Source organism: Canis lupus, chromosome 7, assembly GCF_048164855.1.
Source record: "Canis lupus baileyi chromosome 7, mCanLup2.hap1, whole genome shotgun sequence".
NCBI classification, from domain to species: Eukaryota; Metazoa; Chordata; class Mammalia; order Carnivora; family Canidae; genus Canis; species Canis lupus.
Window position 1 is genome coordinate 65,379,834 of NC_132844.1, and position 22,487 is coordinate 65,402,320.

General features: G+C 45.3%; 1 protein-coding gene and 1 pseudogene across 9 annotated transcripts in view; one reads left to right on the forward strand and one right to left on the reverse strand.

Annotated features, from left to right (window-relative positions):
- BTBD9 (BTB domain containing 9) overlaps nt 1-22,487 on the forward strand; it is a 410,681-nt gene that overhangs the window by 363,279 nt on the left and 24,915 nt on the right. For 3 of the 9 annotated variants that reach the window (XR_012034324.1, XR_012034323.1, XR_012034326.1), the window contains one exon: nt 20,239-20,596. The exons of the other annotated variants lie outside the window; for them this stretch is intronic. The gene's annotated coding sequence lies outside the window, so the exon portion shown is untranslated. The remainder of the gene's footprint in view (nt 1-20,238; nt 20,597-22,487) is intronic. 9 annotated transcript variants of the gene reach the window in all.
- Nucleotides 1,135-1,655, reverse strand: LOC140636348 (transcription elongation factor 1 homolog; annotated as a pseudogene).

Sequence of the window (22,487 nt, forward strand, 5' to 3'; positions counted from 1 at the left end):
CTGGGTCAAATTGTGGTTATAAAGTTGATTGCTTCCAAAGCAACCCTGCCGTCTTGAGGTCTTTGTTTTATTCAGAGCTGCTCTATCAGCTGTAGCTTGCCTTTGATGGGCCACAGCAGTGTTTTTCATGTCTAACTAGTGTTTTAATGTTTGTGAGATGCTATGGTTAATTGGATCCCCATGGCACTGCAAACGGCTTTAGAAGCCTCTTATGTTGGGGGAGGTAACTCGGTGGCTGTGTGTGTGTGTACGCGTGCGCGTGTATACACATGTGCCCTCAGACCTGAGCAAGTGCCATGATATTTCGTTGTGCTCCGGCCCACAGTTCAGCTTTTGAGAGTTTTAATACTTGTTTATCCCAAGTCAAAAATCTTGGCATCACCCCTAGATTCTTAACCTTTCTTCTCTTACACTCTTCTGTTGTGTTGTCCTTGGGCCTGTTGGAGCTGCCCAGCCAGACCCATCCTGGTCATGGCCAACCCACACTTCTAGATCCCTGGGAACTCCCACCATCTTGCTGGTGGCCCTGTGCCACGCAGTCCCCATTTACTGACTCTCCTTTCTCAGGGTAGTAACATAAGCAAGGGCTCACACTCTCTCAAAATCTGTGAAGGCGGGATCCCTGGGTGGCGCAGCGGTTTGGCGCCTGCCTTTGGCCCAGGGCGCGGTCCTGGAGACCCAGGATCGAATCCCACGTCGGGCTCCCGGTGCATGGAGCCTGCTTCTCCCTCTGCCTGTGTCTCTGCCTCTCTCTCTCTCTCACTGTGTGCCTATCATAAATAAATAAAAGTTTAAAAAAATTAAAAAAAAATCTGTGAAGGCTTCCAGGTACTTGCCTGTTGCTGCATCTTGCTTTGTTTTGTTTGTCATGGCTGCTTTATATCTAAGGGCTCATGACTGACAGTGATCCGCAAACCAGTCCCATCGTCTTCTACAAAAGTGACTTAATATGAACAAGGGGCTGTTTCGCTAGGACCCAGGCAAGGGGCCTGTAGGACTGTGGCTTTAAATCTCAGGCCACAGGCCTTGGAAGGCAGGGAAGAATGGCAGGCAGTCCAGTTCAAATGGGCTGAGTGCCAGTGAGGGGGTTGAGGAGCCCAGAGAGTTCCAGAGAGCCCTTACCCAGGATGACAGATCACCAGGGTAAAGGAGCCAGCAGGTTAAAGCTTTCAGAGCCAAGCAAAGCAGTTCAATCCCCTGGGGCCCTGTCACCCCCGGCCTTAACTCCATGCCATGGCCCCAAGTACACCCCCACAGCCACGCACACTCACAAGCACACTCATCCCCACTTCATACACAAAGAAGGCTGGACGATGGGGTGGGTTCACAGCAGGCTGGCTTGCCAAGGGGTTGAGTCCTCTTCATTGTTACTGACGGGCTGCCTAATGGGCATCTATCCAATTGCTGGGCGTATCCACCGGTTCTGACAGATATGTGACGGGGCATCTGGGATTCCTCTGGGCACATGGTATAAGAGATGACTCTGATGTTCCAGGCACAGTCCATTTTCTCCTCATAAGACATCTTGTGGTTGCAGGAGGGGCAGGTGAAGTGGGTCTCTAGGGTGCCTATCATCATCTTGGCGGGCCATTTTGACTTTCTGCACCCCATGTCTGTAGGAGGGCAAATGCTCACCTTCCTCCATTGTGATAGCCTCGTTCACCTAGAAGACAGTGGTTTCCCAGAGTCACTACACTTTGAATTGTGCAATCCAGCTGCCTAGGTAGGGATTGGTGTCTTAACAGTTTTCCAAAAGAGAGGGCTTCATACTCCCATCCCCTCTCTAAAACCTGAGGTGACCTATTTCTAGGAACCTGAATGAGCCCAACTAACATTCCTGTGGTGGAGCAGAGAGGCCCACAGAGGGCAAGTTAGGGAACAGGCAGGGATGGAAATAGGCAAGTACCTTGGGGCACAGCAGGTGGGTGTGCCCTAGGATTCGGGACCCCTGGGAAGTAAGAAGCCAGTCTGCCTCTGGTCTTTAGCCTTATATTCCAACCCTGCCAAGGGACTGTGCTCTTTCAATTAAGCACAAGTACTGTTAGTCTCTCTTTTTTTTTTTAAGATATTATTTATTCATAGAGACACAGAGAGAAAATGAGAGGCAGAGACACAGGCAGAGGGAGAAGCAGGCTCCATGCAGGGAGCCTGACATGGGACTCAATCCAGGGTCTCCAGGATCACGCCCTGGGCTGCAGGCGGCGCTAACCGGGGCTGCCCCTGTTAGTCTCTTTTTATGTGTGTGTCTCAGACCTGCCTCAAATGAATCAGGGTACATGGAGGGAATCTGTAAGTGGTAAAACTCTATGCAAAAATAAGACATCAGGGATCCCTGGGTGGCTCATCAGTTTGGTGCCTGCCTTTGGCCCGGGGCATGATCCTGGGGTCCCAGGATCGGGTCCTGTGTCGGGCTCCCTGCATGGAGCCTGCTTCTCCCTCTGCCTAGGTCTCTGCCTCTTTCTTTCTCCCTCTCTCTCTCTCTCTCTCTGTCTTTCATAAATAAATAAATAAATAAATAAATAAATAAATAAATAAATAAATAAATAAATAAATAAATAAAATCTTAAAAAAAAAAAAAAAGACATCACTAGATCTCTCTGACTAGGTCATAAGCTCCTTGAAGTCCAGAGTTGCTTCTGACACTTCTCTGTACTCTCCTAGGTAGTCCCTACTCTCTGCTCTTTGCCTGACTGCTCAAATGACCCTTGAGACAAGCTGGTTAAATGACTATTTCCAGCCGAAATGGAGTTGGCCTCCTCTTTTAGTATCTCTCCTAGTACTGTGTTCTTCTCCTTGATAACACCTATCACAATTTATGATTTTGTTATCTGTAATTTACTTATTAAGTTCTGTCTTTGCAGTAGGCTTTAAGTTCCAGGAAAGTGGGGGACTCTGTCTCCTTTGTTTATATTTACATTCCCAATGCCCATATAATGCCTGGCATATATTAATATTTTTGAGTCACTGAAGGAATGGGTTCCTAGGAGGACATTGACAACTTCACAGCCAGAGAATGTCTCTGTTCTCCTAGATCTTGCCAACTCTAGAGATCGTTGACCTTCACCAGTTTTGCTAGATTAGTTTCCTCTTGCACCCTGAGCATCCTGCCTCTTCCCATGACCTCTGAATTTGACTGCTGGTGACCGGATTTAAATGGATATCTAGGACACATCATTGGGCAAGTGGTGGAAACTTCCTTAACTTATTTGTTCTTGTTCCTTTTGGCCATGGTGTTGTGGGAAATGAAGGGATGGATGGCTTTGAGGCTCCAGAGGCATAGATGTGGGTAAGTGGACCAAGCATGTAGAGACAAATGCACTAGGCTGCTCTGGAGAGCACCCACAAGGAAAGCATATCCCTTCATATCTTCCTGTCCATGGTGACTATAGGTCTCTATCTTATCAGGAGCTCATTAAGCAATTGCCCACCTACCGTCTACCAGCAAGAATTCCATCAGAATTTACTTACCTTCAACTAAACGTGACTTTCTGAGCCATAGTTACGGGTTTACCCTAATTAGATTATGGAATTGCTGCATTACATTTCATTATTACCTTGAAATTACACTTCCATTCTGAACAACCATGCCTTATAAGTAATGTGAGTGCTACCTGACACACTCTGAAACAAGCCCCATATTAAGCTGCAAGTTTGTAATGGGTGATATTTGGATAACTCTGATTAAACATATAAATCATGAAAATTAGAAATGGGAAGAAAGCTCTCTACTTAGATTAGCTACATACTAGTGTTTAGCTCAGTAATGGATCATTTTCTCTCCTGCAGTTCTTACTCTTTCACAAACATTTTTCGTTACCTTTGTACCTTTCTTTCATGGTACTTCTTTACCCATGTTCAGACCTTCCAGTAGACAGAGCCTCTCTATTTCTACTCTTTGTGCATTGTATGTACTTTGGCTAGTAATCCCTAAAACCTTTGTGCAAGGTTCTTAAATATTTTTCATCCAACATTGGTTTTGCCCTGAGGATCATCTTCACCCAAGCAGGGACACTGGGTTTTGACAGTCCTTTTCTTTCTCATCATTATGAGATGGCCCTCATCCAGAAGGATGCTCATGACCATGTCCAACATTAGGAATATCGCTCAGAAGGCCAGGGGCTTGCCAGCTGAGCCAGGAAGACAGATAAATCCAAGAGAAGGAATGAGAGGAATTAGAAAAAGAGGTTGTGTGGGGCCATAAGACTCAAATAAATCTTACTACTGAATTATCCATACTTCAGAATTATAAAGAACTCCCAGCCACTCCAAAAGACTGTAAGAAGAAGTAAGATCAAGACAGGGATTCCAAAGCAAGATGAGAAATTGGGAACATTTGGGGAAGATGTTGGGAGTGGGTAGCCAATTTAAAAAAAAAGAAAAAAAAGAAAGGAACAGAACAAAAATAAAGGAAATAAAATAAAAGGTTCAGCTGAAATGTAACTTCCCGTGTTTGGAAGAACAGCTATTCACTGTCGTTCAATGGGATCAGCTGTTGGAATTCTTTTGAATAGAATTCTTTTTAAATTATTTATTGTGATAATCCACAAATATTTCCCCAAACTCAGCATCATAACTTCATTTCTGCTGGTTTACCCCACATCAGATCTATTTAAAAAAATATTTAAAGGTACAGAATCGGTAAAGAAAACAGTAGGGGGAGCGAGAATGAGATGCCAGAAAGAATACATATGGCCACACCCCTGTTTCCATGTGTGTCACCCATCTCGTTACAAGTGAATATTTCATATGGATGTCTAATTTACTTCTGATAGATGTGGGTGTTCCTATTTCTGAGAGACAGAGATGCATGTTATGTGTTCTTCAGCTAGAACCTGTTCAGTTCATGGTGCTTCCATGGGATTATATTCTGCATCTCATTTTGTCCATTATTAAATTCAGGGTTCTTTTGTTAAGTAAATAAAATGATTGAATTATCAATGCTAATTTAGTCCTTTCTCTCTTCATCACTGTGATTTTTAAGCATTTTTATTGATACTGTTAAGTGCTATATTTGAGTGGCAATAAGCCCTGTTTTTTAAGATCAATCTTATATTTCAGAGTCAGATGTATCCGATTCATGATAAGTGCTTAGACCAGTCTCTTAACTTCTCTGGGTTTCACTTCTTCCCCTGAACAATAAATAATTATTCCAGCTCCTCCCCACACTGGAGAGATATTTGGAAGGTAAATGAGATCACATCTCTGACAGCATTGCCTGGTGTTCGGGGGAAATCTGCAGTGTTGTTATTGGGCTGTTATTGCTCTCTTTCAAATTGCACACCTCATCATGCTTGTGGCGCCCACAGCCTAGCTGGGCTTTCACTGGCAAAATGATTTAAATGCAGCGGCTTGTCTTGGGCTGTGCTCAGGATTCCCTGACATTCTGTGGGCAGGAATCTGGTAGTGTGGTCTCGGCCTGTGTGTCTGTGCAGTGGGGTGTTGAGCTCGAAGTGAAGAGGGTGGCAGTGGGTTCCCAGTGGGAGGCTTTTGGACAGGAAGCGTCTGGGTGATTATATGAAGGCAGGTACTGATTTACCTGTTTGCAGTTTATTTTCTTTGGGGGAGGCAGCGTTTCAATTTACTGCATTCCTTGGAGGTTTGACATATCAATTAGATGTTATCGACAGTAATAGAGGGGCAGTTGCTGTAAATGTGAAGTTTTTACTGGTAGGCCATGAAATGACACCCCAAGGGACTGTAACAGAGTGGCGTGATAAATATCGTGTTACCTGCACACGAGCAGAGGGACTGATTAATAGGGGAGGATGATTCTATCTCCTGCACTAAAATGTTATTTATTCATTTGCTGTCAATCAAACCTTCTGTTCTAATTGGCTGAAAGGTTAAATCATCAAGATCTGCTCATAAACCAAGTTAAGGTAGGAAGAAAAGCAGCATTAAATCATAATCAGTAGCTTGTTTATTTACAGCATTATTGCATCCGTGTGACCTTGGAGAGCCTTTCTCTGCCCTCTAGTTATAGTAGCACTCTGAGCTGGGGAATCACATGCATGAGTGAAGGTTGCTGGAAGGGAGGAGATGTTCGCCATGCCTAGTGGTGTAGCCAGAATTAGAAGAAGGCAGAGCTTAGTGCAATGTTGTCTCAGCATAGTTAGACCACTGCTACTCTTTCTGTTGCATTTTTAATACATGGCTCTTGTATTGTGTGATACTTGTAAAAGGAAGACTTATTTTCGAAAAGACAAATATATTTCCACACTAACAGTTTTATAAAGATGTCAGTGAATAAGTATAGGCATCATTAAATCACATTTTAAAGGCAGGCTTCTCATTGTGGTAAATCTGCATTATCAGGTCTCATTTCTGAAATGAATCATACATTGTAAAACTTTATGGGAGTTGAGTAAAAAGATCCCTTGTTGGCCAGTACAAGTGTATACTGTCAAACCATGCAGAAAGGGTAGCTTCAAATTCCAGTGAAATCTCTGATAGAGTTACAACCCTTTCTTAGAAGCAGTATATTTCAAGTACAAGCTACTTTGGGGAGGTAAGAAGCTTTTCTCACTGCGAAAGCAGCTTATTCAAAGAAAGCCAAGAGTAAACTCCCATTCAAAGGATCTCTCTACTCAGCTTGCTGCCAGGAGAACACAGCTTGCTCTTCAGTGGGGCTGGAAAAGGTCAGTAACCCAGAACCACAGTGCTGAGGAAGATGGGGCCTGCCCTGACGGGGGAATGCTAATCCTAGGATACCATCCTCTCCACACGTACCACCCACGGCCCACGCTGGGCTCATGCTCACTCACCCCCAACTCTACCTTCAGCCGCCCAGCCAGGCAAACACTGCAGTCTAAGAAGTAGATTGATTTTCCTTTATGTTTAACAAGTTCACTTCCATGGTTAAGTATTTTAACCACAGACAGCCATGTCAACTCATGAATCTGATATACCATATTACCATATTAAATACCAACGATCTACCATATTAAGGATAAATTTTTCTCCTTTTTTTTTTTTAAGATTTTACTTATCCATGAGCAACCCAGAAAGAGAGGCAGAGACATAGGCAGAGGGATAAGCAGGCTCCCCGCAGTGAGCCTGATGTGGGACTCGATCCTAGGACCCCGGGATCATGACCCGACCCAAAGGCAGATGCTCAACCACTGAGCCACCCAGGTACCCTAAAGATAAATTTCTAAAGAGAGTCCGTCACCTCTTTGGAGAGCATCTGTCAGATGACAGGATGGCTGAATGCCTTCCTCAGTGTCTGAAGTTACTTGCATGTGTATTTTAGGTCATTGTGTCTGGTCAAGGGTGAAACATGTTTGTTGGTGGCTCATTGGCAAAAATGGCCAACACTACCGGCTTTTTCATCTTTTAGTGACTGCCGAGTTCATTCTACTCTGAGAACACACACCCATTTCATGGCCACCTGGCGTTATTCATTCTTACTGAATAACAAAACTTCTTGGCTATGTTATCCACAGTCAGATGGCATGTGGGATGCATCACAACTCTCCTAGATAGAAGGACAGAACTGTAGCCATTTCTTCGAGTCAGAGAGTGAATCAGAAAGATGGATGTTGAGAAGCTGGACTTAGGTGGCCAGTTCTGTAAGGAGAGACGATTTAGTGTAAAGGGAACATGATAAAGTAATATCCTCATGCTCCTTCTGAAGAAACAGACTGTGCAACAATAGAATGTGTGTTGCCTCTACTTACTAACCTCCACAAAGAGCTAGTCAGTCATCAGTAGCTCTCAGCAGTAACAAGCCTGGTGCCCTCACAAAAAACTGTATGAGAGAATAGTCTTCCTCAAAAGTCACACTCCATAAATGAATTGTTTCTCCCCTATCAGATAAAATGTCAAGCATAGCCAGAAATTAAATTTCATATATAACTAGCCATTAAATTTTTGTGCCCAAGAAATATACAATCTGTTAATCATTGGGATTGAAGAATAAGGAAAATGAAGACAACCAGTGTTTCCTTTGTGAGGTGGCCTTGTCATGTCCTTGTGAGTTTCTGTTTGTGCCACACACACTCAGCCTACAGGTTAAAACCCAGGAACTGGTGGTAGACATTCCAGATCAGCAAAGTCAGAACCTGGACATGGGTTCAGCCTCCTCCTGGGATGGAAGAGAAAATTTGGGAACATCTCTGCAGTAGGAAGTTGAGTAAAAAGTCAAGATCAGCAACCCTAGGGGAAGTCTGGCAGGTCCAAGACAAATATATTTCCACATATATTTGTCTTGGACAGAAACAGCACAGCCTAGAAGCTGACACTTTGGGAGTGTCACAGCCTTGGATTTTGTAGTCCAGAAGTAGATGATTGGACTAGAAAGGTTATAGCAGGACCTTAGGACTTTAAGGAATGAAAGGAATTCAGCGGAGTAGGGGTCAGGGCCATATTCAGTTCATAGCCTATTTTTATACAGCCTGTAAACTAAGAATGGTTTTTATAGTTTTAAAGGGTTGTTTAAAAAAAAAAAAAGTGGGATCCCTGGGTGGCGCAGCGGTTTGGCGCCTGCCTTTGGCCCAGGGCGCGATCCTGGAGACCCGGGATCGAATCCCACATCAGGCTCCGGGTGCATGGAGCCTGCTTCTCCCTCTGCCTGTGTCTCTGCCTCTCTCTCTCTCTCTGTGACTATCATAAATAAATTAAAAAAAAAAAATTAAAAAAAAAAGTGAGAATATGTGACAGAGAGCTCTATGGCCTAAAATATTTATTTCTTTGGCCCTTAAGAATAAAAGTTTGCTGATCCTGGGTATAGGCACGGATTGAGTATAGTAAAACTGCTGGACCCAGGGTGTGACATGCTTGTTGAATGACAAGGAATGAGGTGAGAGCCAGTTCCTAGGACCCAAGTACTTGAGAATAGGATACAGAGCACGGCTCACCTTACTGCTGAGTGACTTCCTGCGTTCCCCCTTGCTGGGGGCAAGATGGAACTGGGCCCTGGTAGGTGCTGCAGGGAAGGGAGAGCCAGGTGAGTCCTGCAGCAGGCAGGAAATCCCCCAAGGACACAGGTAGTGTGGCAGAAGGGATTCCTGACATTCATAGTAACAGTTTACAGAGTGCTCTCCCAGCCTCCACCTTGTTTGATTACCTGCAGGATAGGCATTTTGTAAGCATGACAGCCAAGACTCCAGAGATTAAGTGATTTACCCAAGGCCGTAAAGCCAGTGAATGCCAGAACCTGGGTCCAAACCCAGATATTTGTGACTTCTGTCTGGTGGATTTCCTGCTCCAACACAGCTCCTGTCCCAGAGTAGTGACTCTTGGCCAGCAAACCTCTTCTCCCAACCAGGATATCTAGGGAGTACCTTGGAAAGCTGGATTTAAAACCTTCCTGTCTACAGTGTCACCTCCAACATCAGCCCCCCATCCTTACTACCACTAAAATTGTCCTCTATGTCATCCTGGTCCTCTTATTCTAAAACTACCTAGGATTTTAACAGCTTGCTGCCCTCTGCCTAGTGTAACATAGGCTTGTCCTCTTTGTTAAAAAAAAAAAAAAAAAAAAATAGAACAGTGGCTCTGAAAGTGGGGTCCCCAGACCATCAGCATCAACTGGGAACCCATTAGAAACACAAATTCTCAGGCCCCACCCCCGACCCACTGAATCAGAAACTCTGGGGGCTGGTGGTCTGTGTTTATTAACACACCCTCCAGGTGCTGCTGATAAATTTGAGACCATCTGGAATAGTACATCAGAATCTCTTACAGACTATTCCTCCCCCTTACCTGTGGGAACCCCTGTGCTAGGACATGTCCATGTTCTCTTCAGAAGGTGATTGCTGTGTTCTACACTGAGTGTGGAGGTGTTAGTGACTGCTACAGTACAGGTCATAGTATATTAGTTCTGTTATGAGAACCAGTGAGAATTTCACTGCCATGGCAAATCCTTAAGATGCTGTCACCAGCTGTGAAGCACCCCTATGCTGGGGGTAGACATAGGAAGATGGGACATAAACCTGCTATAATGTGCATGCAGGGACCCAGACTTGGGAGGGGGGTGGGGAGCCCATGTTTCCCAAATGTTACATTTCTGTGGAATGCATTTTAGTGCATCTAACCAGACTCAGTCACTATAAAAAAAAAAAAAGCCAAGACAAGAACTCTTAGAAGTGTTCTACAGAGCCTATACCAGTCTCCTGGTCCCCAGATCTACTTGTAAACAGGGCACTTTGACCCACAGTTGGGAATCATGATCATTCCCACAAAGGCTATAAAAATGAAGAAAATGAAAATCATAAAAACAAAGATGGATATCCCAAAGGTACAGCCAGTGCCCAGTCACATGCTCTGAGTCAACAAACTACACAGTGTCAGAGTTGCATTCTTAATTTAGGGTGGTTCCCTTTCATGATGTGTCATCATATCCAGGAGAAATGACTCCAGAAGGACACTTGCCATCTTTAGTCCTAGACTAGAGCAATGGTCCTTCATAAGGAGTATAGGGCGAAAATATTGATATCTTCCCCAAAGCTTTCAAATAGATATTGAGGGGCCCTCTCCCTGGGGCAGTTTTTAGGCCTGGGCTTGAATTGTTCCTAGTGTCAGTTTTTAGGCGTTAGGGTTTTGTTGTGGTTGTGTTCATCTCCAGTTTAAAGTCTCCTTCTTAAAAAAAAATAAAAAAATAAAAAAGTCTCCTTCTTACTGAGTCTCAGGTCTAGAGTTCTGCTGACTTGATGGAAAAAACAGCTGAATGACAGAATAGCTGAAATTTCATCCATTTCTGCACCACACACCCCACAGCCCTTTAAGAGTGCCCAGCAGGACATCAGTGTGATCCTGATGGGGGCAGAGCCATAACGGGACAGGGCGATGAGTAAATCATCTAGCAACTTTAGGAAAATCTACTTTGTGCTTTCACACACTTGGTTGAACTTTTCAAAAATATTGACTAAACAACTTGCCAGCTGTGATTACCAACAGCTCTATTTGACAGTCGTTGACAGAAAGCCAATGGGCACATGCAACGTCATCTCGTGCTAATAGGGCCTTCATTAGCAGCTGCTGAGGAGATGAGTGCTCTCCTGGACCCAAAAGAGTGATTCCTGTCCCCTGGTGGTGTTCACTTGAGCATCAGTAAACTGTTTGCTTAGCGAGCTCAGGGGCAGGCATGAAGCCTGCCTGTACATCTCCATCAGTCTGAGGGTTTTTTATGTTCCGATCTCCAGGAACACAAATAATATTCTTTCTAAGCTGCTCCAAACTACAACCGATAGAAACTATCATGGAAAAGGTGAATTGCTAGACAGTAAGCCCTCATGACCAAGAGCTTATTCATAAAATGATGACAAATTTATTGCACACATTCACTGCTGCCTTTCTGAGATTAATAGCTGATCTATCTGATTTTAAAGGCTGACAATGGAATCAGAAAGAGTTACTGGTCAGTTTTCTCACTCATCCCCTTCACCCAGCAACCTTCCTCCCCAAGAAATAATACAGAAAAATAAGCTGATTGAACTTTAGCAAAAGTCTTACAGTATTTTATTGCAGGAGATTTCTATTTGCCAAGGATAACTTTTAACCTTGTTGAATGCAATCTGACTTCTTGGCATCTTCCTTCAACTCTGCAAAACCCTCAGGGCAGGAGACGAGCCCAGCAAATAACTAGGGGCAGATTGAAACACAACCTGAAAGGAAGCCATATTTTTGTGCATGCCTCATGGCTGCTTGTTTACTATGAAGTAGTAAAAAAGTCATTGTTTGATGTCTTAGCCTTGGGGCATGAACAAAATTCAAAGCAGGTGTTTAGAAATGCACTGCTTCAAATCTTGAGTGAGGGCATACACACATGCACACACACACACACCTGAGCACACAAGAAGCCGAGGTTTACAAAATACGGGGAGGGAAATCTCTGAGGTTGCTGGCCTGAGGGGAATCAGGATTCATCACAGAGAGCAAAATGCCTCCCGTGCATTTTGCTCCTGTGATTTTGATCCTGACTTTGCTCCTCTGGCTAATTAAAATGATCTGACCAGACCTCCTGGCCTGCCAGACCTCCAGCCACTCTCCTTGCCCAGAATCCCCCTACCTATCCTGGCATCTGATTTTTGTGTCATAAATTATCTGAATTATTTAGCCTAATTTACATACTTAACACATGCCCTGGTTGTCTCCTGTCCTGTTACATTGGCCACCATGCTTTGTGAGCTCACAGGGGAGCCAGGGGCCACCTCATTCTTTCCTGTGCTATGGCGGGCGGCCTGGCTGAAGGCACTGAGATGAGCACTGCAGAGTCCCAGAGGGGCGTCCTTCTTGTCTGCCAGCGTGCAGGCGTGAGTCCAGGGACGGGGTTAGAGAGTGACTTAGAACCTGCAAGGGTCTGCAAGAGAGCACGCCCCCCGGAATTCGTTGACACCAAGTTGAGGGCGGCAATGGTGACTTTTTAATCAAAACAGTGTTTGAAAAGGGAAAGAAATTATTTTTTTAAGCTCTGCTTTTTTATTAACAGAAAATGTCCCAGAAGAAAGATTGTTACGTGCACCATACTGCCTTACATCGGCTTTAATTGTGTTGAATGTGGCAGTTTATGCAAATTCCAGAAAGGGCCTTTGTGGGGCCTGCCAGAAACACTTGTCACCTTTTTATTATAGAACTCATATCAGAGATTCTAGTGTGTTCAGTGACTCTAGGCTAATCTTGGGCGACTCCGTGCGAAGAGCGATTGTTTTCATCATAGAGAAACATTTTTTTGTACTCTGGAGATTTTTAAAGCTCTCCCCAGTGCCCCCAATTTCTTACCTGTTCAGCTGCAAATATCAGGCCCTTAATGGCTAGAGAGAGAGAGTCTATTTTTAAGTTTTCACTGAATATCTCCCCAGTGCTAGGTGCTGAACGAATTTGGCATGTCATCAGATCTGGAATACCCACAGGAGCTTAGTGTAATTTTTAGTTATGAAATTGGTCAGATTTGATTCAGAGAATGTCTGGCAGCCCCTCCAGAGGGCCACTGGCTTTCTTAGGTGTGTGTACTGTGGTGGGTTTCTGAAGTAGGGTCGGGGTTTTGTTCTATACTGGCATTTGGCATGTATTTCCATACAAGCAGCCCTCTTTTAAAATCTGAAATTCAGGGCCATTTAGTCCTCATTGTGTTCTAAATCCTTTTGGTATTTAAAACACTAGGAAATGAAATTGCCAAAATTCTTAACATTTGAAAACTGGCTCCTGCCCAGGCCTGGTCCTCACATTTCCAGTGCACATCTCAGAGGGAGTGCGCTTCTGGGGGAGAAACAGAGGTGGCATGTTGGACAGTCACGCAGAGCCGAGGTGGAGCGGTGCGCTCTCAGAGGCAGCAGCCTTTTCAGAGCAGGCCTGCTCTCCTTAGAGGCTGAAAGGAGCCACTCACGTCATTAAATCAATAATTCTGTTGAGCATTGTACTTGCCGGAGACAGGAGTCCTCTGAGGAAGAGCAAACTGAATGTGCCCTCACCCCGACTGGCCTCTAGAGCTACCTGCTGGCAGAGAGTGTGGCCACTAGCCAGCAGAGGCCTAGACCCTGATCGTTGTTATATTCAGGCAAATTTCAGCAGCATTCCTAAGCATCCGAGCTGGGCACCAAACAATCAAAAGTAGAAACATCCCTACGGAACACCATGGAGCAAGTCAGGGTCTTAGGAGCCTGTGGAGGGCCATGAGGGAGAAGTGTGTCCCCTCGCGCCCACTCAGGCCACCACCCATGAAACCTCAGGCCCAGGCAGATCATTCTCCCCAGCTGCCATAACTGGGAGAGGCGAATGGCCCTGGACCTATGCCACAGACGGAGACCCCCCCCCCCCCCCGCCACCATCCCCACCTCCGAGGGAGGGCCACCTCCCTGTAACATAACCAAGGCAGGACCCCACAGCCTCTCTGAGTTACCACGTTGATGTTTCTGATTTCTCTGGTGAGCCAAGAGTTACTACTCAGTTGCCAGAATCAGCAGGTTGGCTGATTCCCCTTTCTGCACGTGAACCAGTAGTGGACCCCAGTAACATTAGAAGGGCCAGTGCCCTCTGACTCAGCACGGTGAGAACAAAGTGTTGGTCTAGACTACTCCACCTAGCTCCTGAAGTCTGGTCTGAGTCTTTATCTCCAGAGTGAGCTGGGAATTTCAGTCTCCCAAACAAGTGGCAGCAAGAGTCCCTGTATTTGTTAACTACACAAACACTCCCCTGTTCAACCTCATCCTGTCTGTCCCTCACCCGTGTGGGGATGACTTGGCAGTATTTATTCTTCATAGGGGAAAAAAGGATTTTTGACTCTGTTGTGGACCTAGGACCATATGAATAATGAATTTGACTAAAGATGAATAACTGGGGTACCTGGACGGCTCAGTGGTTGAGCGTCTACCTTCGGCACAGGTCATGATGCTGGAGTCTCAGGATTGAGTCCCACATCGGGCTCCCCGCAGGGAACCTGCTTCTCCCTCTGCCTGTGTCTCTGCCTCTCTCTCTGTGTCTCTCATGAATAAATAAATAAAATCTTTAAAATAAAATCTTCCTACTCAATAAGCTCAGCTACATCTGGCTTCATCAGAAAAACTAACAGAGCTCCTGAAGAACATGTTGTGCTCTCAGTGGGGAGGGGAGGAGTGTTATTAGACGAGGAACTTGGATGGCACGTGAACCAGCTGGTGTTTGGGAGGGTCCATAGGGACTCCTGACACTGTAGCAAAAGGCCTGAGATACACTTTCCCTTCCTTGGAAGAGGCCCCAGATCTCCCTCTCGTACCTGATGGGCTCTTGGAGGAGGCGGATAATAGGCAAGGGTAAAGGTCATTAATTATAAGATCCAAGTGTGACAGGAAACCTATTAGAAAGAGTACATCTCTTCAAAAGACTTCCCAGACATTTAGAAACTGTTTCAACAGAGTTTAAATTTGCGAGGGAAACCATTAAACCTTGGAAGAAAGAAATGCCAGGCCAAGAGGGTGCTTTATAGACAATAATTTGATTGACCAGGCCTCCCCTCTTGCTATACCACGCAAAAGCTCTTGCCCAGATGTTAATGTGTGTGTGCCAGCATGAGCACACACACACACACACACACCCCAACTCCTACCACCAGTTGTATTCAAATATGAATACACAAGCAGGAAGAAGCATGAATTTTCTTTTTTTTTTTTTTTTCCTGCCTGATAACTCAAATTCATTGCGTTTCTAGCACAGCTGCTGCAAGAGAGAAAAGCACTTGGCCCCGGAGTCTGTTTATGTGTTTGAGCCGAGAAAGCGATTTTTGTTGCAAGGAGCTCTCAGTGAGATAGACAGAGTCAGAGAATAAGAGAGAGAGAGAGATAATTATCTAAATTATGTTCGTGCTATTATCGAAGACGAATATAGTTAAAATGTAATTAAATATGACGGGCTAGCAGGATGTAAGCCAAGCTTTGGAATGCTAATCATCAATTACTGCATCCCCTTAGGGGAATCAAGGAGCACTCCATGGCAGGGAGTGGATGGCACCAGAGAGGGAGCAGGGGGCTTGGGCATGGGGAGCTGAGCGAGATGCAGTATTAAAACAGCCCCTCTCCCCCGTGCTCCCACACATACTCATTTGAACATGCTATGAATGTCCCCAGGACAAGAACCTTCCTGTGGCTGCCATAGGGTTAGAAGCTTTCAGCTCAGCTCTTATGAGGAGCTGGCAGGAAGATCCTGACCTTTTCTTTAAGAGGAAACTCCTCTAAAAGGAAAAATTATGCTATGAGCAGGGAAGGTAAAACCAAGACCAGCACATGCACGTGCTTTCACCAGAGAGAGGCCAGAAAGCATAAAATGCCCACATAGGTCCAGAAATCTCAGAGGCTGGAGGAACCTTGGCTCCTGCTGATCTGGACTGTAATTAGGATGGAAGAGGACCCGTGTCTGTCCCAGCAGGTTGCTCCCCAACCCACCATCCCCAGCCAAGATCAGGGCTCCTCCTCTGCTGTACATTGACAGCCCCTGAGGAGTTTAAACGGGATTCATGCAGGGCTCACCCCCAGAGATTCTGGGTTTAATTGGTCTGGGACGTGGCCTGGGAGTTGGGACGTTTAGAAGCTCTACAGAATAACCTTCTACTAACCATAGCCAAGGGGAGGGCAATCAACAGCAACTAAAGACTATCAGCTCTTCTGTCCTTCCACAAACCTCAGTTGTACCAGCCTCAAGGCCAAGAAGAGAACAGTGAAGAAAATAGGTGGGTTTTTTTTTTTTTTTTTAAGATTTTATTTCTAAGTAATCTCTATATGCAAGCTGGGGCTCGAACTCACAACTCCAGGATCAAGAGTTGTACTGAGCCAGCCAGGGAGCCCCAGAGCCAGCTCAAGAGTTGACTGAGCCAGCCAGGAGCCCCAGAATTTTTTTTTAATGAAACATAATTTATATATCTATTCTGGTGCTAGGTTCCCAAAGAATTTTGAGGTGGTATGATTCCTGTCCAAGAGTTATTTTGTTCCATTTCAGCACTGCCTGAGCTCTCTCTATGGCTGGGATACAAACCTGGCTGCCTCCTTGGGTCAGGTGGATAATGTGAGCAGAGCAGGCCAAGGTAAGCTCCAGGGAGTGACAACAACCCCCAGAAGCTCTGTGGCCTGGGTCCGTCTCATTCACCTCAGCTGTAATCGTATTGTCTCTGCAAGAAAGAGGATCCAATGATCCAGATCTTTAGATTTTCAAGAGAAACCAGAAGTTTTTGTTTTCACTGAAATCTCCCAATTTTGGGGGCACCCCAGTTGGCTCAGCGGTTTAGCGCTGCCTGCACCCCAAAGCGTGATCCTGGAGACCCTGGGATCAAGTCCCAGGTCTGCCTGTGTCTCTGCCTCTCCCTCTCTCTGTGTCTCTCATGAATAAATAAATGAAATCTTTAAAAAAAAAATTTTTTTTAAGTGAGATCTAACTCAAATTTTTAAAAATACTGGATAAACCAGCAAAATATGTCTTCTGAGCCTCCCCCATGTGACCTTTGATCTCAGTAAGCATTTTGACTGATCAGCTGGTGACTAAATGGTCACTACTCCCAGGGGCTCCTCACAATCTGTTTTCCTGCCACCTCAGGTCTACAGTCAGGTTCCACTAACTTGGCAGTGTTTTTCCTAAGCCTGGTATGTAGAGGGATCTCTGTAAATAGTTGTTGAATGAGAGACAGGATAAATGGAGCGAACCCAGACTTCCCTGTAAGTCAGGTAAGACAGCTATAACATCTAGTTAGGCGCCGTGCAAGACAGAAGAACTTACTCCCAGGGTGCCAGATTAGACCTGCACAGCACAGGGGCTTCTGTTTAGACTGGAGTCAGAGATCTGGGGGTCAGGGAGCTCTCTGGAAGGGGTTAATCAGGATCTGGGCTGACCCCACGCCCCTCTGCTGCATAGGACACTGGGTCACTCTACCTCTGGGGCGAGGGAAGTAGGCCCAGGCATGTGCCAGGCTGGAAGCCAGGTGGGGAAAGACACTCAGGGTGCTGTGTAAGGCCCTATTACAACTCAGAAATTCCCAACCCAGCCAGTGCTATGAAAGATGCACTGTCCGTCCCACCCCCAGCCCAGGCTGCAGTTTTAGACATTATGAAACAGAGGACTATGGGGTCCTTGGCCCATCACAGCTGCCAGGCAGACAGTATAAGCAGCACACTTGGGGGAACAGCAGGCAACAGTGGGGTCAGTGCTCATAAAGAACTGTCAGAGGGATCTTCAGGCAAGCCTGGAGCCTCACTCAGGGCCTCTAATACCTGTCACATCTCAGTGCCACACAGCTCGAGAGGGCGCCGCTGTCACTACAGGAGCTCAGTTGATAGGGGACAGTCTTTAATGTTCCCTTACTTCGCAAGAAGCTTTTTCTGAAGGGCTCGTGTTTGCCTCCCAGCCCTGCTCCTGAAAGCTGTAAATAAATGTTTCCCACGTTCCCTTTCCATTCCTCGCCACTGCCACCGTAGGCTTGTCTCCTCCTCTGGCTCAGCTTTTCTTTTTCAACTTCTGTTGTCTTAAAAGCCAAGTAGAAGCACAGGGCTCATTAACAAAAGCAGGAGGCCCCTGCTTTGCTCTCCCCCAAGCCACTCACCTCCCTGGCCCAAGGCCTACTCCCCAGAGGCAATGGCCTTCCCTCCTTCTCTTTAACAGTTTTTTAATATTTGGAGAAGCTAGTATATTCAGAGGAAGGGAAGTACTTTTACTATGGTTTAAAAATTAGAAACGAAAGACAGTTAAATGTCTCTAACCCACAACCTCTTCCTCCAGAGATTCAGCTGTGCATCAAGATGACACAGATCCTCACAGATACCTCGGAGATCTCTAGAACTTCTCCCTCCCTCTCTCCCTCTCCTTAACCCTCTCCAGCTGCACAGTCCTTCATCACAGGGATAGAGACGTGCCATAATTTCCTTAACCAGTCTCTCTTGTGAGGAGCATTTAGGTTGTCTGGATTCTCTTGCTGCTCAAACAGTGCTGCAGTGCAGGCCTTACTCCTGCTGCGTTCCCTGTGCTGTGAGCATATCACAGGCTCCTGTGAAGTAAGAGGAATTGCTAGCTCTAGGTCCAGAGCTCATCAAGCTCAAAATGTTGCTCATCAAGTAAGTCAGTTTACACTTCCTCCAACCCCGCGTAAAAGCACCTGTGCGCCTCACCTTGTCCAATATAACACGTGATCAGACTTTTAGATTTTGAGGCAGACGTGTTCATGCCTTATAGACCTTTCTTTTGGTCCATCTTTCTAAACTATATGCTTATTCTGCTGTCTTTGAACCCTGTTAGGGAAATTACCTATCATCTCCCTACTTTGAAAGGTAAGGATTTAGCCTTGTGACCCTCCTCCCTCACCAGTATGCTTCTCTCCCTCCCCTCAGTTTTTATCCTTTATGGTTGGCATTAGCCTGACTGTGTCACTGTTGTTCAGAGCTAAGCCATGTAGTTTGCTAAGGTCACCTTTCCTCTTAGTATCATTTGTTTTTCCTGGAGTTAAACATGACTTACTTTTCCATAGATGTGTCATTCGTTAATTTTCTAGGCACATCTCACTTATTTTTTGCCAGACCCACAGAAATCCCCTCAGGCTGGTCTAATATGTCTGGTAAATCCATTCATTTTTTTTTTTTTTCCTTTTGGAACCCCGCCTTCCCTCCACAGCGGGGCTAGTGGGGCTAGTGGCCCTAGGCCTGGCTCAGCTCCCTTCCTATCCTTAGTTTAATCCTTTGTTTTTGGTGGAGCACATTTTCTGGAAGTTTCTGGTAAATGCACTGAAGGTAAATTTTTTCAGATCTGTGCCTGAATTGAAGTTTCTTTATTCAATCCAAATGTTGACTGGGCTAGGAATAATCCTCTGGCTGGGACTAACTTTTCCCTCAACATTTATAAAAAAGGGCTCTGTTATCTCCTAACTCCCAATGTCACTCTTGAAAAATCTCATGCAATTTTGGTTCCCTCACCTTTATGTTGACTTGCTTTTACCCCATAGAGGAAACATTTAGATCTTCTAAAGTTTCTCAATAATATGTTTTGTTTTCTTGCTTATTGTAGTGGCCACTCACTGACCTCTGTAACTTAGGAATTTATGTCCTTCATATATGAGAAAGTGTCCTTTTACTTTGACAATTTTATAGCTCAAATCCTCTCTGCTCTTTTTTCCTAGGACATCTACTAATTGGGTAGTGGACTTCTTAGTTTAGTCCTCTCATTTTCATATTCTTTTTCTTCTATTTTCTATCTTTGCCATCTTGTTTGATGGTCTACAAAATTTCCTCAACTTAAGCTTCTATTGTGTTGAATTATTGATTTCAATTCATAGTTTTAATTGACAAGAGCAATTTCTTGTTCTGAATACCCCTTTTTCATATCATTTTATTCTTATTTCAAGGGTGTAATAATTCTTTCATCTTTCTGACAGTAGTGTAAGAGTTTTTTCCTGAGGTTTTATTCTGTCTACTGAATTATAACTCTATCCTCTGAATTATTTTTCTTTTCCACTTGCTTTTGGTCTCTATTTTTCATGTTAGGAGCTTTGGTGCCCCTTGGCTGGCTGTCCACCTTCAAACGTTAGGCACTGAAAAGCTGGTTAGAAGCTTTGTGTAGGAGGGTGGGTTTGTCTTTGAGGCTCTGAGACTGGGATTTGGGCATCTCACCGGCAAACCCGTGCTGCTCGTTCAGATCCAACACACTAACTGCCTTCGGTGTCTTCTCCCCAGAACACTCTTCCAGATCCACATGCTACCTCCTTAAATATGGTATCTAAAAGCAAGATGCCTGTCTCCCTCTACTTACACTGCCATATTTTGCTACTTAGCCCTATGTTTATTTCTCTCTCTCTCCTTCTAGGGTATAAGCTTCTTGAGGTCAGAGTCTAAAATAGGGCCTACTCCATGGTAAACACTGAATAAATATTTATGGAAACCAGACTGGAGCAACAGAGAAAGAGGATGGATCAGTATCTCTAGGTCTTTCCTCTTGGGCTGCTCAGAGTCTCCAGAGGGATCCTTCAGTCTCCTGCCTGGGACTTAATCCTGGCTCACGGTGGCCTGAAAGCCAAGGGACAGTAGGGGCCTGGAAGTCTCACCCTTGAAGATATATTCACTTCTGTGTAATCCTTGCTCCCGGCCTCAACAGGCTCCGACCCTCTGCTGTGCCTGGTGCCCCCAGAGGAGACTCCAGAGTAAAATTCCTTCCTCCTGCCAAGGTGAGAAAGGGCTCATTCCCCCTGTACAGGAAGAAAGAGAAGGGATATGGGGTGGGGGGGTCCATCTGCTCATTTCACAGCTTTCAACCAGTCCTCACATAGTTCTGTCTCCGTATACCCCCACCTTCAAAGGCAACTGGTGAGTAAAGAGTAAAGGACATGAGCCTTTCTAGCAGTAGTGTGAATTGGGGCCAGCGGGTGGGGGAGGGGGGGGGTTGTGGGTATTAGAACACATATATTCGATACAAAGCATATATTAGATTTTCATACTGCCCTTTTATTAGATTTTCATACTGCCCTTTTAGTGGAGGGAGCAAAGATTAAACCCTTGTGTTCAATTTGCCTTCTTAATCTGCCCCTCTGGCCCTGGCCATCTCCTCGGTGTTCACCAGGTCTGATCCAAAAAAATTCTGACACTGGCATTCTCTTCATAGCATAGGCAGCAGAATCCCATAAGTTTCTAGAACCAAAAAAGACCAGACACCATTGGTCCAGGATCTACAGGATCCCCAGAGATGGCAGGATGAGGCTTAGGATGGAAAGCCAATCTCAGCCATGCCCCACTGCCTTCTTTTCTCCAGTGGCTCTTGTCACCACAGCCACTCACATAGGCCCTGCCTTCACGGATGCCCCCCTCCCCCAGCCAGCAGCTCTCCCTGTCTTCCACTCACTTCCCACAAAGACACACTTGTCTGGAGCCAGTGGCACCACCCAGCAAAGCCACATGCTCCTCCAGAGACTGACTCCCCTAACCCCGTAAGTTTTATGTTGGCGTTTTGGTTCATGGCACTCCTGGCAAATTCTTTCTCACATAAATACAGACACCGTTTTAATGCTTTTCTTCTCCCTCTTTTTTAATTTCAAGAACTGTTTAAATGCAGAAAAGGATAAGTATTCTAACATTCACTCACATATTTATCCCCAGAATTGACCATAGTTAGTATGTTTTACATAACACTTTGTCTCTTCTATTTTAATCAAAGAAATAAAACATTCCAGTTAATGTTGAAGCCTCCTTTGTTCTCCATCAGCAAACCCATTCCTTACCCTCTCCTCAGAGACAACCACTTGTCATGATTTCAGTGTATCTCCTTCCAGAATACTTAAAAATATTTTTTGAGCCTGCACATTTTCATGAGTCACATGTACAGGTTAGTACAGTTTTAGGACACGACATGTGCTCTTTAGCATAACCTTAGGTGTTTTCCGTCTCTCCACACTATCCATGTGGAGAGAGGGAGCACCTGCCGAGCCTCTTCTCTTCTCCACTTTTCCATATGTGTGAATATAAAGATAGAACAGTTGCCAACAGTTACTGTGCCTTGACCACATGCCAAGCACTATTTTCTCATCAAATCCCCACAACCACTTCAACCCCATTCATTGCACACGGGGACTGAGACCACAGAGACCTAGCACAGGCCACTGGTCAGCTTTCAATCTGCTGCTGTGTGTCATCTCCAGTCTGCCATCATGACAGCAGCACATAAGTGATCCAGGGGACAGGGAAGAGTTGGTGCCTTAGCCTCTCCAAAAGAAAGTTCCTTAGCGTGCCCTTGGGTGGAAAGAGCACAAATGGTCATGAAATCTGGCTTCTGTTGTTGACTTGATACCTGGTGGTGCTGCAATGTTGGCAAGGACTTCTCTTTCTGCCTCAGTGTCTCACCTCAGAAATGGGATTCCACCTGGCTGCCTAGGTACCTAACAGATTGCTGGGGACCCAATGTGATAGATGATGATTGTAAAACACCTTGTACGCCCTACAGAGATCTGCAGATGGAAGACACTGTTAGGACAGCTCCTGGCCCACTTTTTCCCTTCTTCTTAACAGACCACCTACCCTGTTCCAGCCACGTGCCCCTGATTTTAGGTGCATGACAGTATTTAATCC